At 48.1% G+C, this 15,319-nt stretch overlaps 1 protein-coding gene across 2 annotated transcripts in view; it reads right to left on the bottom strand.

Moving 5' to 3' along the window:
- slc45a4 (solute carrier family 45 member 4) overlaps nt 1–14,959 on the bottom strand; it is a 72,769-nt gene extending 57,810 nt beyond the window's left edge. The window contains exon 1 of one of the 2 annotated variants that reach the window (XM_004915023.4): nt 14,711–14,959. The gene's annotated coding sequence lies outside the window, so the exon portion shown is untranslated. Of the gene's footprint in view, nt 1–7,629; nt 7,727–14,710 lie in introns of those variants that run through there. The other variant, XM_031903804.1, reaches the window with a different exon arrangement.
- Nucleotides 14,960–15,319: the final 360 nt, after the last annotated feature.

Below are 15,319 nucleotides of genomic sequence, written 5' to 3'. Positions count from 1 at the left end.
CGGAGTATTTACATGTTCCTTATCCGAACAGGCCATTGTACACCTTAGGGGTTAATTATGAATCCTGGGGGCACAACTGCAAGAGAGCCCCCCTAACTGCTCACTTACAGAGCTCTTGTGCCCCCAGGGGTGCTGTCAGGAGCCCTGTCCCCCCCCCTTCACTATTATAGTGCTAGAGCACTTTGCACTTTGAACACTATCAAACTGGGACACCAGGGAGCCAACACCCCCATATGAATTCCAGAAAACACACTTATCCAGCAAGTCGAGAGTCCCCACGGGTTCCAAATAAGAGGTCCCCCACCTGTTCTACCCCAGAGGTATCATCAGAAAGGATTAGGGATGCACCAAATCCAGGATTCGGCCAAGATTTGTCCTATTTTAGCAGGATTCAGATTCAGCCAAATCCATGGTCCTGGTCGAACCGAATCCGAATCTTTAAAATCCTGTGACTTTCCATCAAGTTCAAAAATTTTCACTGCACGGTTCTTTTAAAACCTTCAATGACTTGATCTGCATATACAAAATAAGATTCAGATTTGGTTCGGTATCCGGCGAATCTTTCACGAAAGACTCGGGGTTGGGCTGAATCCCATAATAGTAGATTTGGTGCACCCCTAGAATGGATATACAGTACTTTCAACTCAGCCCCTCCAAACTGTCAGAAGATTTTTGGCCCATGTATGGGTCCCTCCCAATAGCCAGACCGATCCATTTCTGGCCCAAAATCAACCAAATATCTATTGGGCAGGTTTGAATACCATGTCAGGCAAGGATTGGCGGATAATGTAAAATCCTCTCACAATGTTGAATCCATTGGATTGGCCTTTGTGAATCAGCCACTGGGTCCTGAATGTTTCCTACAGTATTTGGCCCAACCCAAAACGTATGAATTGGTTACATCCCTATAATAAATTAGCACAAATCCCCCTGTAACGGCGCCGGGCCGCAGGTCCAACCAGCAAACATAAATTCACCTTTAGAAAATCTTTTTTTTTAACTGCCAGGAAAACACTTAGCCATGACAATAATCTAAGATGGAAAGTTATATATCCTGGCCAGAAAGGAATAACCGCACTTCATTTCCGGTCCGTAGCACACGAGGATCCATTAGCAGGAACGCTGCATTACTGAAACCCCTGGCAAACCGCTATGGTCTGAGAGTGCCGCCAAGAAACCCTCTAATGGACTATGTGCCGACTGCATTACCCTCCATAAGCTTCAGCTATACAGTGTCTCTATATTTGTCACATACCATTACTGATAAACTAAGATAGGAAATAATGTGCCGCCTACTGTCAAATATGAGGATATTTTATACTGAATAATAAGCCTTGTGCCTTTATATGGGCACAGAGCCCCTCAGTGACTGCTAATATCCTTATCATTTACAGTAGGGGGTACATTATCCCTTATAATACACGAGTGATACTCAGAGTTCCCTGTATAACTCAGCCTGCAGCCTTGTGCCTTTATATGGGCACAGAGCCCCTCAGTGACTGCTAATATCCTTATCATTTACAGTAGGGGGTACATTATCCCTTATAATACATGAGTGATACTCAGAGTTCCCTGTATAACTCAGCCTGCAGCCTTGTGCCTTTATATGGGCACAGAACCCCTCAGTGACTGCTAATATCCTTATCATTTACAGTAGGGGGTACATTATCCCTTATAATACATGAGTGATACTCAGAGTTCCCTGTATAACTCAGCCTGCAGCCTTGTGCCTTTATATGGGGGGCACAGAACCCCTCAGTGACTGCTAATATCCTTATAATTTACAGTAGGGGGTACATTATCCTTTATAATACATGAGTGATACTCAGAGTTCCCTGTATAATACATATATAGGTACTGACTGTGCGGAAAGCAAAACACAGTCAGATTTTAAGCAGAGACAGCCCCTCAGTAACACTGGTCGGACTGTACAGAATTTTCTTTGAAATTTCCTTTTTTCTAGGGAACAAACAGATCTGGATCCAAAACCAACAAGCGCCAAAGGGCCCTGTGCAGGAATAATCCCCGCAATTAATCTGTAGAGAAAAACAAGGCTGGTGTGAGCGCTGGCGCGGCCGGGGGCACAATGCACCTATTACTGGCATTAGCGCCTAACAATGGGCAGCTTTCACAGATTAATAAAGTGCGCGGCGGTAAAGCCCCGACTCTCACATTTTTAGGATATTTCTCGGGATAAATATTAGTTTGGAGTCTAATCTGGGGGATGAAACAGCTTGTTGCTAAATAAGAAATCTCTCCGGCAACCAAACAACAACAAGCCGTGCCCTTGTGCCCTTGTCTGGATTGTTCTCGAACACAGGAGAATGGCTGCTGCCGAACTACAATCCTTTGTCCCACAATCCTTTGGGGGGGATAACGGTTATCTGCAAAGAGGGGTTTGCATTAAATCCATTACCTGTAAAGGGATACTGACATGTTTGTTCCAAACCCCATCAGTTAATAGAGCAGCAGAATCCTACATTGTAATCTGTTTTCCCCATGGGGCTAGCCATATTCTTCATTTCCCAGGGTGCCACAGCCATGTGACCTGTGCTCTGATAAACTTCACTCACACTTTACTGCTGCGCTGCAAGTTGGAGTGATATCCCCCCCCCCTCACCCCCAGCAGCCGATCAGCAGAACAATGGGAAGGGAGCAAGATAGCAGCTCCCAGTAGGTATCAGAATAGCACTCAATAGTAAGATATCCAAGTCCGGCTTGGGACTCCTCCAGTTACATGGGAGTAGGAGAAACAATAGGTTAGCTGAAAGCAGTTCTAATGTGTAGCGCTGACTGAAAGCTCAGACTCAGGCACACTTTACTGCTGCGCTGCAAGTTGGAGTGATATCCCCCCCCCCCCCCCCCCCACCACCCCAGCAGCCGATCAGCAGAACAATGGGAAGGGAGCAAGATAGCAGCTCCCAGTAGGTATCAGAATAGCACTCAATAGTAAGAAATCCAAGTCTGGCTTGGGACTCCCCCAGTTACATGGGAGTAGGAGAAACAATAGGTTAGCAGTTCTAATGTGTAGCGCTGGCTCCTTCTGAAAGCTCAGACTCAGGCACACTTTACTGCTGCGCTGCAAGTTGGAGTGATATCCGCCCCCCCCAGCAGCACAATGGGAAGGGGTTCCAGTAGACCCATCAATGCAAAATCAGAGTTCACACTTTAACTTCCCCTTTATTTTCTCACCACTTTTTTTTTTTTTCTTTAACACAAGAACTGCTTCATCCACGAATAATGCACACGTAATCTATCAGCCACTTGCTTCTCTCAGCAGCCAGCAAAGCATTTACCCTACGTCCTGAGTAAGCAAAATCCTTTACAAGTCAGCGGGAGAGACGTTTTATTAAAACATCCATTTAAGAAATTGGGAGAAACAGAGAATTAGCTGCTAAAGGCACAGATTGTACCTATTGGCGCTGGAGCTCCCACAGCAGGTGGCACATTAGACTGCAAGCTCTATGAACAAGGTGCCGACTGTAGAGCATTATTTATTATTAGCATTTGTTATTAATTCCTACTGTAAGTAATGAATTGGCTGCTGTGCCCGTGAGTGAGCAGCTCTAGGAGGCATCAGATTGGCAGGAGCAGAGGGCACAGAGGGCTGGGCAATATCACATAACATAATAAACTTGCAGCCAATTGTCACTCAATAGGCCAGAAACGCTAATTCCTGACTCTAGAGATAACTCTTTGGGGCAGATTTATCAGGTCCATCAAGTTTAAAGAGTTTAAAGGTGTGGTTCACCTTTATGTAATTCTAAGCAACTTTTCAATTGGTCTTCATTATTCATTTCTTATAGTTTTTTTGCCTTTATTTGCCTATTTCTTCTAGCTCTTTTTTCTTTTTCTATTCAGGCCCTCTCCTATTCATTTACCATCCTCTCATTCAAAATGCTCCATGGTCCCTAAGGTAATTTGGACCCTAGCAACCAGAAAGCTGCTGCAACTCCAAACTGCAGATAATGACTTAAAAACTACAAATAATAAAAAATGAAGACCAATTGCAAATTGTCTCAGAATATTACTCTCTACATCATACTAAGGGTGAAGACACACGGAGCTACTAGTAGCAGCTATTTGTCACAGCTACTAAAACAGACAATGATGATCATTTACTGATAATGGTCTCTACATGTGTTTTAGCAGAGGCAATTCTCAGTATTGTCTATGGCAGGGGATTTTCTGGAGTTTAGTAACCTTGAAAAAGTAGCTGCTACTAGTTTCTCTGTGTGTTTTCGCCCTAACTCAAAGATTCTAATCATTCCTATAAGATTTTTAAAAGCATATTTATCAATGTGTGAAAGTTATAACTCACCATGTAATAAATACACTTCTAAGAATCCCATAGGAAAGAACGTGGGTGAGTTTTTATGTATTGAGTTCTAATCTCACATTTTGATGGGCTAGTGGCCCATGGGGCTTATTGCCCGCCACTGCAGATCGGCCAGGGCACTTTCCATGAAATACCATGGAGAGGGGAGACAAGCAGCTTCCCGCAGGGGTAATATTGGGGCACAACAAGCAGGAATAGTGAGTAAATAAGCTTCTCGCCCCAGGGGAAGGAAGCCGAGGAGGCAGCATGGGGGCTGATGTTTGTGCCGTCTGGCATGTCAATTATTTACAAGCAGACTTTCCATAACAACGGAACCTTTTCCATTAGCGCTGGCAGGAATGCACCCAGCCGGGCAATAAGAACAGGTGCCCTTCTCGGGTCTCTGACACTGTGCAATGCTGCTGAGCCGGGAGCAACAAATAGCAACTTGTATGTGTAACACATTCTCCTGCACTGCCCTCCCTACCTGCCCGCACCACATCCGCCATTTGCAGAAAGGGCCCACCAATCAGCACTCAGCAATGCCAAATGTATTCTCTATGCCACGCAAGGGGCCACTGTCTGTGCTATTTATTGTTGGCTGATAACCCCCCCCCAAATAAATTATTGTAAAGTTTTTACAAAGTATACATGCTAATAATAAGGGAAAATAAACCCCTAACGCTTGCCAAACTAAACACCAATTGGACTCAAATAGGGTCAAATCACACCTGAGTTTTAAAGTGACCCGGGTCCTTCGCTCAATTCCCAACACCCAGCAGTGTTAGGTCCCCCAACATCACCAGCCTGCCCCGCCCCCACACATTATAAGCCCACCCAGATACGGCCACCCATGTTCTGATACCAAGGTCCTACAATTATGGGCCTACAGGGACCCATGAAACAAGGACTGCATCAATGTGCCTCACCTGATTTCCTAACTGCCCAAAATATATAGACGTGAGTACCTGTGGGCCGGTCTGGACCGCCAAGTCAGCAGATTTTAATGGGTCATGTATGGCCAGCATTAAAGGACAAGTTAAGTCAATTTGGCATTTTACTGCCATTAGATTCGCCACATTAGTGCCACCTAGAACACTATATTTATTCTGCAGAAAGCTTTACCATACCTGAGTAAACAGCCCTAGTAGCTCCCTCTGTTTGTTTAAGATAGCAGCTGCCATTTTAGTTTAGTCTCAGTAACTTCCTGCTGCAGCTCTAGTCATTGGTAGCTAAGATCACACATTCCTAAGGGAGGGGGGAGTTAGTTTTATGAATTCTCATGGGAAGGGGGAGCAGGAGAAGGGAGAGAGGTCTGCAGACTCCGGGCCCCGGGAATGAAGGATTTTTCTGAGAGCAGGAAGTCTGATACCTAAGAACATGTTTACACAAAAGGAGACAAGAAATCCTGTGTTTCTTTTGATAGAGGACTCAGTGCAGCGTTTCCGTGAGTGCTTATGGCTGTATTTACATAGACTTTTCTGATGAAGCTTACTTGGTTTTTACCTTTCCTTTTCATTTAAGAGAGACGTAGCCTCTGTGCAGGTCTGGACTGGGATTAAAAATAGGCCCTGGTATTTCAAAGACACAGAGGCACAAACAGCCCCCCAGCCCAATAAATAGTGACTGTCTATGGCACCTTACAGCCCCCCTGGCATTCCCAGTACCCAGAGGCACAAACAGCCCCCCCAGCCCAATAAATAGTGACTGTCTGTGGCACCTTACAGCCCCCCTGGCATTCCCAGTACCCAGAGGCACAAACAGCCCCCCCAGCCCAATAAATAGTGACTGTCTATGGCACCTTACAGCCCCCCTGGCATTCCCAGTACCCAGAGGCACAAACAGCCCCCCCCCCAGCCCAATAAATAGTGACTGTCTATGGCACCTTACCGCAGCCCCCCTGGTATTTGCCTGAACCCACAGATTGTCAGTCCTGCCCTGGCTCTGTGTGTACATATAGCTACTGCCCAGGCAGGGCCCCTCACTCACACTAGAGAAATGTAGAAATTTAATCGGAATAAACATTATATATATATATATATATATATATATATATACTATACAGTTTTTATTATAAATGAAGTATAATCCAATATATGTTGGCGCTATATAATAATATAACAATTGCTGGAAAATACAGAGTTATACACTTATACTTCTATATGTAAATGGCATCAACCAAGTCACGCTGCAGGCTGAACAGGCAGCCAAGAGAGCCCCGGAATCCTACTGCATTCGTGCATTTCCACAAAGGGAACATTTATCAACCTTGGGGCTGCTGCTAACGCTATCCCTATGGGCCCCAAGGGCCCGAGTCACTGATTTATGGAGTGCGGGCAAACAGTTACGGCATTCGGCCAGCCTGTGACTCTCAGTCTGGCGCTCAGTAACCGGGGGACATTTATGGGACAAGGACGTCACACGTGTTGCTTGTACCCCTATGAACATCAACCAACTGCTGCTGCATTCATACTGCATTTAAACCATAGCCTTAAAGGAACAGTAACACCAAAAAATGAAAGTGTATCAAAAGTAATTAATATATTATGTACTATTGCCCTGCGCTGGTAAAAGTTGTGTCTTTGCTTCAGAAAGATTCCTGCAGTTAATACAAATAAGCTGGGGGCAGCCATTCAAGCTGGAAAAAAAAAAGAGAAAAGGCACAGGGTACATAGCAAATAACAGATAAACTCCGTAGAATACAATGGGAATCTACACAGCTGTATTTGTTATCTGCTGTGTAACCTGTGCCTGTTCTCCTATTTTCAATTTGAATGACTATTCCCCCGGCTATAGAGCAGGTTTATTTATATGGGCAGCTTAAGGCTCAAGGGGCATATTCTCCTCCCTACCCCACCCCTCCCACCTCCCATTCACTTGAATAGAAAGTGAGTGTCAGCTCTGGTACTGGCCCATCGGCCCAAAAGCGCACATTTTCCCTGGGGCTGCAGCGCTCATGCTATGGGCCCCAGGCAGGGGGCAGAAGTACTTGGTTGCAATATTCGCGTCCCAGTATCGGCAGCCATCTTTATAATACCAATCCCCTCCGTTACTGATACCTCTCTGGTTAAACCTTGGGGGGTTAGGGACATATTTACTAAATGGTGCAAAGTTCAGGCTGGATTTATAAGAAGCGGCAGGTTCCATGATCCAAGGGGGGGGGGGGGTGAGAAAATAAAAGTGCTATTGTCATTAGATTTTCAGAAACCATACACCCTCCCCCCCCTCCGTCTGTTTCCCAATTCCAGTTCCCCATTCCGCACATGTGATCCTCTGTACAGAGGCCGAGCCGGCGGTCTGACCCTACTTACCCCAGCACTGAGTGTGGCCCCTCCGGCCCCCGACTTCCACTCATCACTTGTGACACGGGAAGCCACAGAAACCTACCACGAGCCGCGAGCCCTACTGATCCCCTTCCCAAACAAAGTGCGCTCATGCTAAAAAGCGCTGACTCATTTACTTTCATATGGGGCCCCCGGGGGGGTCAGCGTTTATCCGAGGGTGAGCACATGACTGCCGGCGAATCACAAGACGCATGAAAAAGTGCAATGTTTTCAACTAAAGACGAAGAAAAAAACACAATATCAACTGAATTTCCAGTTAGGGGGTTGTTATAATGAGGGGAAGCGACTTTAAGGGGAGGGGCCAGGCAATGTCCCTCCTCCAGCTGTTAAACTTCAACTCCCAGAGTTCCCTGTGGTTGCACTGACATCTCGTGGGGCACAATATGGACAGTTATTATATCATTTCATAGTGTTGCAATACCTGCATGTGTGCACCTGGGGTTCCCCAAGCCCCCCCCCCCTCGCCTACATCTGTAGAGATTTACCACAATGGCCACCAGCTGAAGCACAGATGGACGTTTAACTTAGTTCGGTAAACCAATCAGGGATTAGCTTTGATCAGACTATTGCACTTAGAACAATGAAAACAAACATATCATTGGTTGTTATGGGTTACGGCACCAGTGTTCATAAATGACCCCTGCTGCCCACAAGGCAGGACATGTTCAGCTAGATCATTTATGTACTATTAGATTTCACATGAAAGGACAGGGGAAGTGCTACTAAATGGGGAGGGGGGGCCATTTGCTAGACACCACCAGTGAATATAGTCATTTACCATAAACCTAGGGCCAGCGATCCTGCCCCCCCCAGCCCCGGTACAGAGAGCAGGTTACTTGCCCCAGGCAAACTGGTGCAGACTTGGAGAACAGGATTCTGAGAAGTAACATTATAGGTGGATAAGGTGCAAATATAGACTGGTGTGCGTGGTGCATAACGCCCCCCCATATAAATTCCTCCCTGCTTTCCCCCCGACGGTGGCGCTCAGAAGTAGGTCAGTGAAATGCATACAGTCGCTAAAAATACCAGTTTGTAACCTGCAGAGTGCGGCCGGCCGGGCGCCCAAACCCTCGCCCACGGGACGATATGCTTTCATCTCATAGACTCACCCGACACACCTACTGGTTTATTATTATTACTTGTAAATAAAAAGGTATATTTCCCCTTTAGCCAACAAGAAGCAGTGGCTCAGGGACTTTTTGGGCTTATGTGAGGGCAAGTGGGGCATTAGCCGTGTCCCTTTAGGGCAATAAGATGTAAACGTGGGCAGTTAAACACCCAGTGTGCCCCCAAGGAGGTCTGCGGGCTGCATTTTCTTTAATGTGTGGGGCCTAGGGGTGTTGTTAGAAAAACCCCCACGGCAGATAAAACCGCCCTGTAGCAAGTTGAAATTTGCCCCCAAACACCAGCATTAAAGATCTCAAGGGCATCAATCAAATCTCCCAATGCCACGTGCCCGGCACTGAATTCCATATGCTTTAAAGGGGAACTAAATTTTTAGTGGGAATTAATATAATAATAAAAACATTTAACTTGATGGTAAATTATCGTGCAAATGCCCTGTTGCTCCTGGTCGCTTATTTAGGTAGCAGGCAATTCCTTATTAAGCATGCACAGAGGTTTAACCAATCACAGCCCTACTTTACTGCTGCGCTGCAAGTTGGAGTGATATCCCCCCCAGCAGCCGATCAGCAGAACAATGGGAAGGGAGCAAGATAGCAGCTCCCAGTAGGTATCAGAATAGCACTCAATAGTAAGAAATCCAAGTCCGGCTTGGGACTCCTCCAGTTACATGGGAGTAGGAGAAACAATAGGTTAGCTGAAAGCAGTTCTAATGTGTAGCGCTGGCTGAAAGCTCAGACTCAGGCACACTTTACTGCTGCGCTGCAAGTTGGAGTGGTATCCCCCCCCCCTCACCCCCAGCAGCCAATCAGCAGAAAAATGGGAAGGGAGCAAGATAGCAGCTCCCAGTAGGTATCAGAATAGCACTCAATAGTAAGAAATCCAAGTCCGGCTTGGGACTCCTCCAGTTACATGGGAGTAGGAGAAACAATAGGTTAACTGAAAGCAGTTCTAATGTGTAGCGCTGGCTGAAAGCTCAGACTCAGGCACAAGGCACTGAGATGGCGCCTACACACCAATATTACAGCTACAAATACATTTGTTGGTTCAAGAATAAAAGGTTAAATGGCAGAGGGAATTATTTGCTGTGTAACAGTGTCATTTAGAAATAAAAAGTGCCCCATAAATATCATGGCAGTGTCCCTTCCCAAACAGGGTTCTGTCAGATAAACCAGTAATATCGACACTTTCACATCAACGTTGCACAACTTGTGGCGCTCCATTTGCCATTCCAGTGCAACTCCCAGCACCCTATCAGATACAGGCACTGGTGTGTCTGGCCGCAGCCTTACGACACGAGGGGAGGGATTTTATTGCCGTGACACATACAATACAATAAAATCAGGACTTGTGCTTCGGAGGAAACAAGTCACATGGCCTGGATACTGACGGATAGGTCTATAACAGGACAGGGGTAAGTGCACGTGTGGGGACAGGCAGGGACTGCCGGGATTATTCATGGCTCTGCCTCTGCGCAATAATCACGTTCCTCTCTGATGTCACCCCCCCCAGAGAGATGCAGCATCGTCCCTCATTAAATGCGTCTCCTTCCCCTCGCACCCCCCTCAGTACCAATAATATGCATTGTGTGTATAGTCAGGCAAAGCATCCAACCTGCAGCTCACTAGCGCTTATTGATCTGCTGCTCCCAAACCGGGGGGGGAATCATAGATTAAAAAAAAAACAACAACCCCTGTCACGATCTTGCCTTACTACTCTCGCCTCGTCACAGGCCCCTCCATTATATCATTTTGCCTCACTATACACAATATCCCAGTTAGAGTCTCTTACAAAATCTTGCCCTACTATACATATTCTATCCCACCATTACATACAGGGCCGCCATCGGGGTACAGAAGGAAGTCCAATCAGGAGTCCCAAGAGGTGTGATCCACAGGTTGCAAAGGGGTTGGTTCTTGCAAAGAGTGGGCAAGGTTTTGTCACAAAAGGGCATGGCCGGAGTGGGTCGGGCATGGCCGGAGTGGGTCGGGCATGGCCGGAGTGGGTCGGGCATGGCCAGGGTGGATCGGGCATGGCTAAGGTGGATCGGGCATGGCTAAGGTGGATCGGGCATGGCTAGGGTAGATCGGGCATGGCTAGGGTGGATCGGGCATGGCTAGGGTGGATCGGGCATGGCCAGAGTGGATCAGGCATGGCCAGAGTGGATCAGGCATGGCCGGGGTGGATCGGGCATGGCTGGGGTGGATCTGGCATGGCTAGGGTGAATCGGACATGGCTAGGGTGAATCAGGCATGGCTAGAGTGAATTGGGCATGGCTGGAGTAGATCGGGCATGGCTAGGGTGAATCGGGCATGGCTAGGGTGAATCGGGCATGGCTAGGGTGAATCAGGCATGGCTAGGGTGAATCAGGCATGGCTGGAGTAGATCTGGCATGGCCGGGGAGGATCAAGCATGGCCTGAGTGGATCAGGCATGGCTAGGGTGAATTGGGCATGGCTAGGGTGAATCGGGCATGGCTAGGGTGAATTGGGCATGGCTGGAGTGGATCAGGCATGGCTAGGGTGAATCGGGCATGGCTAGGGTGAATCGGGCATGGCTGGGGTAGATCGGGCATGCCTGGCCGGGGTGGATCGGGCATGGCCGGGGTGGATCAGGCATGGCCGGGGTGTTGTTATCAAGATCCACCTCGGGGGTCCACATGACCAGTGGGCTAATAACGGGGCTACCTAAGGGGTTACAGCCATTTCCCATGACACCATTATCCCTTACTATGCACACCCCCCAACATTTATAGTCCCTCTCCTGACATCACCTTGCCTTATTATACACACTATTGCACAATTACAACCCAGATCAGATGCTGGGGGTTACAGTCAAGCCAGTATTTACCCCAAACCTTTGTAGTGGAGATAACTTACCCCTGCCGTACCCTAGAAAGTGCCCCCACCCCCCCGCTCTGACAGCGCTGATGCTGACGTGGGGTGTCACCCAGGGGCACTGATCTAATTCTGTCTCCATGTTCCCTTATCGCTCTCTTACATAACCCACCATGGACAGAATGCAGATGCCTCCGCAGGAGAGCGCTGATTGGTGGAGAGCCCGGCCAATGGGAGCAGGGCAAGGCAATGCTAGTAACTGATTGCAATCAATATACTCCTGCGCTGACACACAGGCCCATTATTCACGGCTTCTGCTCCATGGATTCCTGGTAACTTGGCTGAACCTGAAGGGCCTTTTGTCATCTTGTGCTCCCACCCAAATATATATCAGTATTTACCCACATCTGTGACTCCTACGTACCCCAGGCACACAGCATGTTCTGCCCATTTAACCCCTTTCAGACCAATGCTCTATGCAGAAACCTGTGTGGTTGCCCTGACTGACCAATGGAATTGAAGCACATCCATCACTAAACCACAGACAGCAGAGCGAGACTGAACCTACTGGGCCTGATCAGTGGGTCACAGACTGCCCATATGTACTCAAACAAAAAAGGATAAGACTTTTAACAATGCGGCACTTAAGAGGTTAACCCAGTCGGGATCAGGGAATCGCAAGGTCAACGCCGCCACTTTCCCACAAACGAAGCTCGTGCACGTGGCTAGAATCCCAATCACTCATATACATGCTGCATTATTACATAACAGTCACATGACCATACGCTATGTACTACCCAAATAACCCCGGGCTATGAGAAGGGCTCCGGCTCCCTGAATAAATCAATGGTTGTTGGGAACTACATTTCCCAGCATCCAAAGCCTGGCGAGAAATGATGGGAGTTGAGGTTCAGCCAGTGTAAACAACCCCCCCCCCCCTTAAGACTTGCCACTTACAGCAGCAATGGACCTCTGACAGAGCAACATCAGTAGAATCCTAAATAATTGATGATAATCTGCACGTCAGGCCACACAACGATAATTACTTCAGCTACCCAGAATGCACTGCTGCCACACTGGAAGGAAACAGGTTAAAGCAAGATTTTCTAATCAACCAATTAGCTCCTGAGTGACCTGCAGCAACTTACTGGTCCCCAAGAGGGAAAAGCATTAGACTTTTCAGCCAGTTTCCCAGGATATTCCCATAATGCACTGGGGGGTAACTGTTATCCCTGCAGAGTCCTTTTTCCCTCAACATATGGGTATTTTACACTGTACCGTTGGGGTTTCTGGGAATTGTAGTTCCAGGAACTCCAGGCTGAAAAATCCCTAGAGAAGGAGTGGGGGTTCCCTGGGAAACCTTAATAAGGTGAATTAAGGACACTGCAGAGACGTTGCCCTGTGACCTTGCTGCAGGTACAGGGAGGCAGAGAGGTTGAACTATAACACTAGCAGATGAATGGCAGGCAGTGCAATAGCCGCTATGGTTGGTCAGTGCGGCAGGAATGGGCCACCGTCAGCTACTGAACTGCCGCCCTTGTAGCACAGTTTAGCCAGGAATGATGAGAGCTGTAGTTCTGCAACAGCAACACGGACAAGGATTTCCTACCTCTGGACTCAGAGTGCGAGCTCTTGGGCGCAATTCTCCTACACCTGCAGTGTGTACTAGTGGCCCAATAACATGGCACTGCTGGGCAATATAATGTCCGGGCACTGGGACTGCCTTTCCCCAATTAATGATAATAATATATCGGTGGGCATCACTGGGGCAATATCATGGCAATGCCCACTGTGGATTATATTCCTGTGCTTAATAGCAATGCCCCTGTGGGCACCTGTAAGGGAAAATACTGGTAATGCCCTAACAACTAATGGCAGTGCCCAGTTATTGCCTATTCAATATTAATGATGGTACCTGCATGGAAGAATGATGGCAGAGCCGGGGCAATGACGATTCCCCATTAATTACGGTACCCCCTATGGGCACTTGTAGGGCAATATAATGCCCAATCAGTGGCTATTTCCCAACAATGATGATGTCCCTGTGGGCACCTGTAGTGTTATATGATGCCTTTGCCAACTGAGTTGGTTATTATGCAATAAGGTTTATGCCCCTAAGGGCATTCACCTCCATGTAATGGGCAGTGCCCCCTGAGTAACTGGATAGCAGTGCCCAGTAAGTGACTATTTCCATTTAAAGATGGTATCCCTGTGGGCAAATACAGGGGCACAATAAGGGGCAGTGCCCAGTAAGTGGCTATTTCCCATTAAAGATGGTATCCCTGTGGGCAAATACAGGGGCACAATAAGGGGCAGTGCCCAGTAAGTGACTATTTCCATTTAAAGATGGTATCCCTGTGGGCAAATAAAGGGGCACAATAAGGGGCAGTGCCCAGCAAGTGGCTATTTCCCATTAAAGATGGTATCCCTGTGGGCAAATACAGGGGCACAATAAGGGGCAGTGCCCAGTAAGTGACTATTTCCATTTAAAGATGGTATCCCTGTGGGCAAATAAAGGGGCACAATAAGGGGCAGTGCCCAGCAAGTGGCTATTTCCCATTAAAGATGGTATCCCTGTGGGCAAATACAGGGGCACAATAAGGGGCAGTGCCCAGTAAGTGACTATTTCCATTTAAAGATGGTATCCCTGTGGGCAAATACAGGGGCACAATAAGGGGCAGTGCCCAGTAAGTGACTATTTCCATTTAAAGATGGTATCCCTGTGGGCAAATAAAGGGGCACAATAAGGGGCAGTGCCCAGCAAGTGGCTATTTCCCATTAAAGATGGTATCCCTGTGGGCAAATACAGGGGCACAATAAGGGGCAGTGCCCAGTAAGTGGCTATTTCCCATTACCTGTGGGCAAATAAAGGGCACAATAAGGGGCAGTGCCCAGTATAATGATGGCCGTGTAGGAGACAATATTGCCAATGCACCCCAGTAATAATAATGCCCCCCCCCCGGGTACCTATAAAGTGACTCCTGCCAGTGCCCAGGGAGCGGTGCTGCCATACTGCATGGGGCCACTGGATGATCCCAAGGGGCGACTGTCCCACAGGCTGGGGGAGGGGGCAGCAAGCAATTCTCCTACCTGGGCTCTGCTCTCCAGGAATGGCTGGCTGCTGGCCGGGCTGCTGCGGGCAGGGTATAGGGTCACAGGCGGGGAGTGAGCGGCATCCCTATGGGAATAAAGATCCTTTAGCGCTGCGTCTCTGCCTGGCCAGCCCCGGGCTCCCGTTATATAGTCACACGGTTCCGCTCTCTCGGTGCTGTCCGGCCTCTTGTTGTGCAGCTCCGGTTCCCCCCTCCCATTTGCTGGATGACAAGTGCCTCCTGGGAGGCGGAGGGAGGGGCGGAGCAATAGCATAGACAGTGTAAAAGGGGAGGGGCATGAGACGCGGGGAGGGGCTCCGCCTGTAAAACCACAACCATAGCCGAAGGCCTGAGGAAAAGTAGGCGGAGCGTAACGACGAACAGCAATGAAAAAGGCGGAGACAGAGTGATAGAACCCTCCCACTTGCAGAAGTCACCAATGGCTGCGGGAATGGTATTATGCAGAGACATTGGAGAGGGGCGGAGACATAAACGGTGGAAGAGTGAGCGGATTCACTGGCCCCTCCCCTTTGGGAACGGCTCTTTAGGGTTCCGATGGTGCTTCTCCTACATATCCGAAATATAGTGAGGGGCGGGGCTGCAGGAG

The sequence above is a fragment of the Xenopus tropicalis genome, chromosome 6, assembly GCF_000004195.4.
Source record: "Xenopus tropicalis strain Nigerian chromosome 6, UCB_Xtro_10.0, whole genome shotgun sequence".
Taxonomy (NCBI): Eukaryota; Metazoa; Chordata; class Amphibia; order Anura; family Pipidae; genus Xenopus; species Xenopus tropicalis.
The sequence above is the reverse complement of the archived record's forward strand: the minus strand, read 5'-3'. Positions and strand labels throughout refer to the sequence as shown.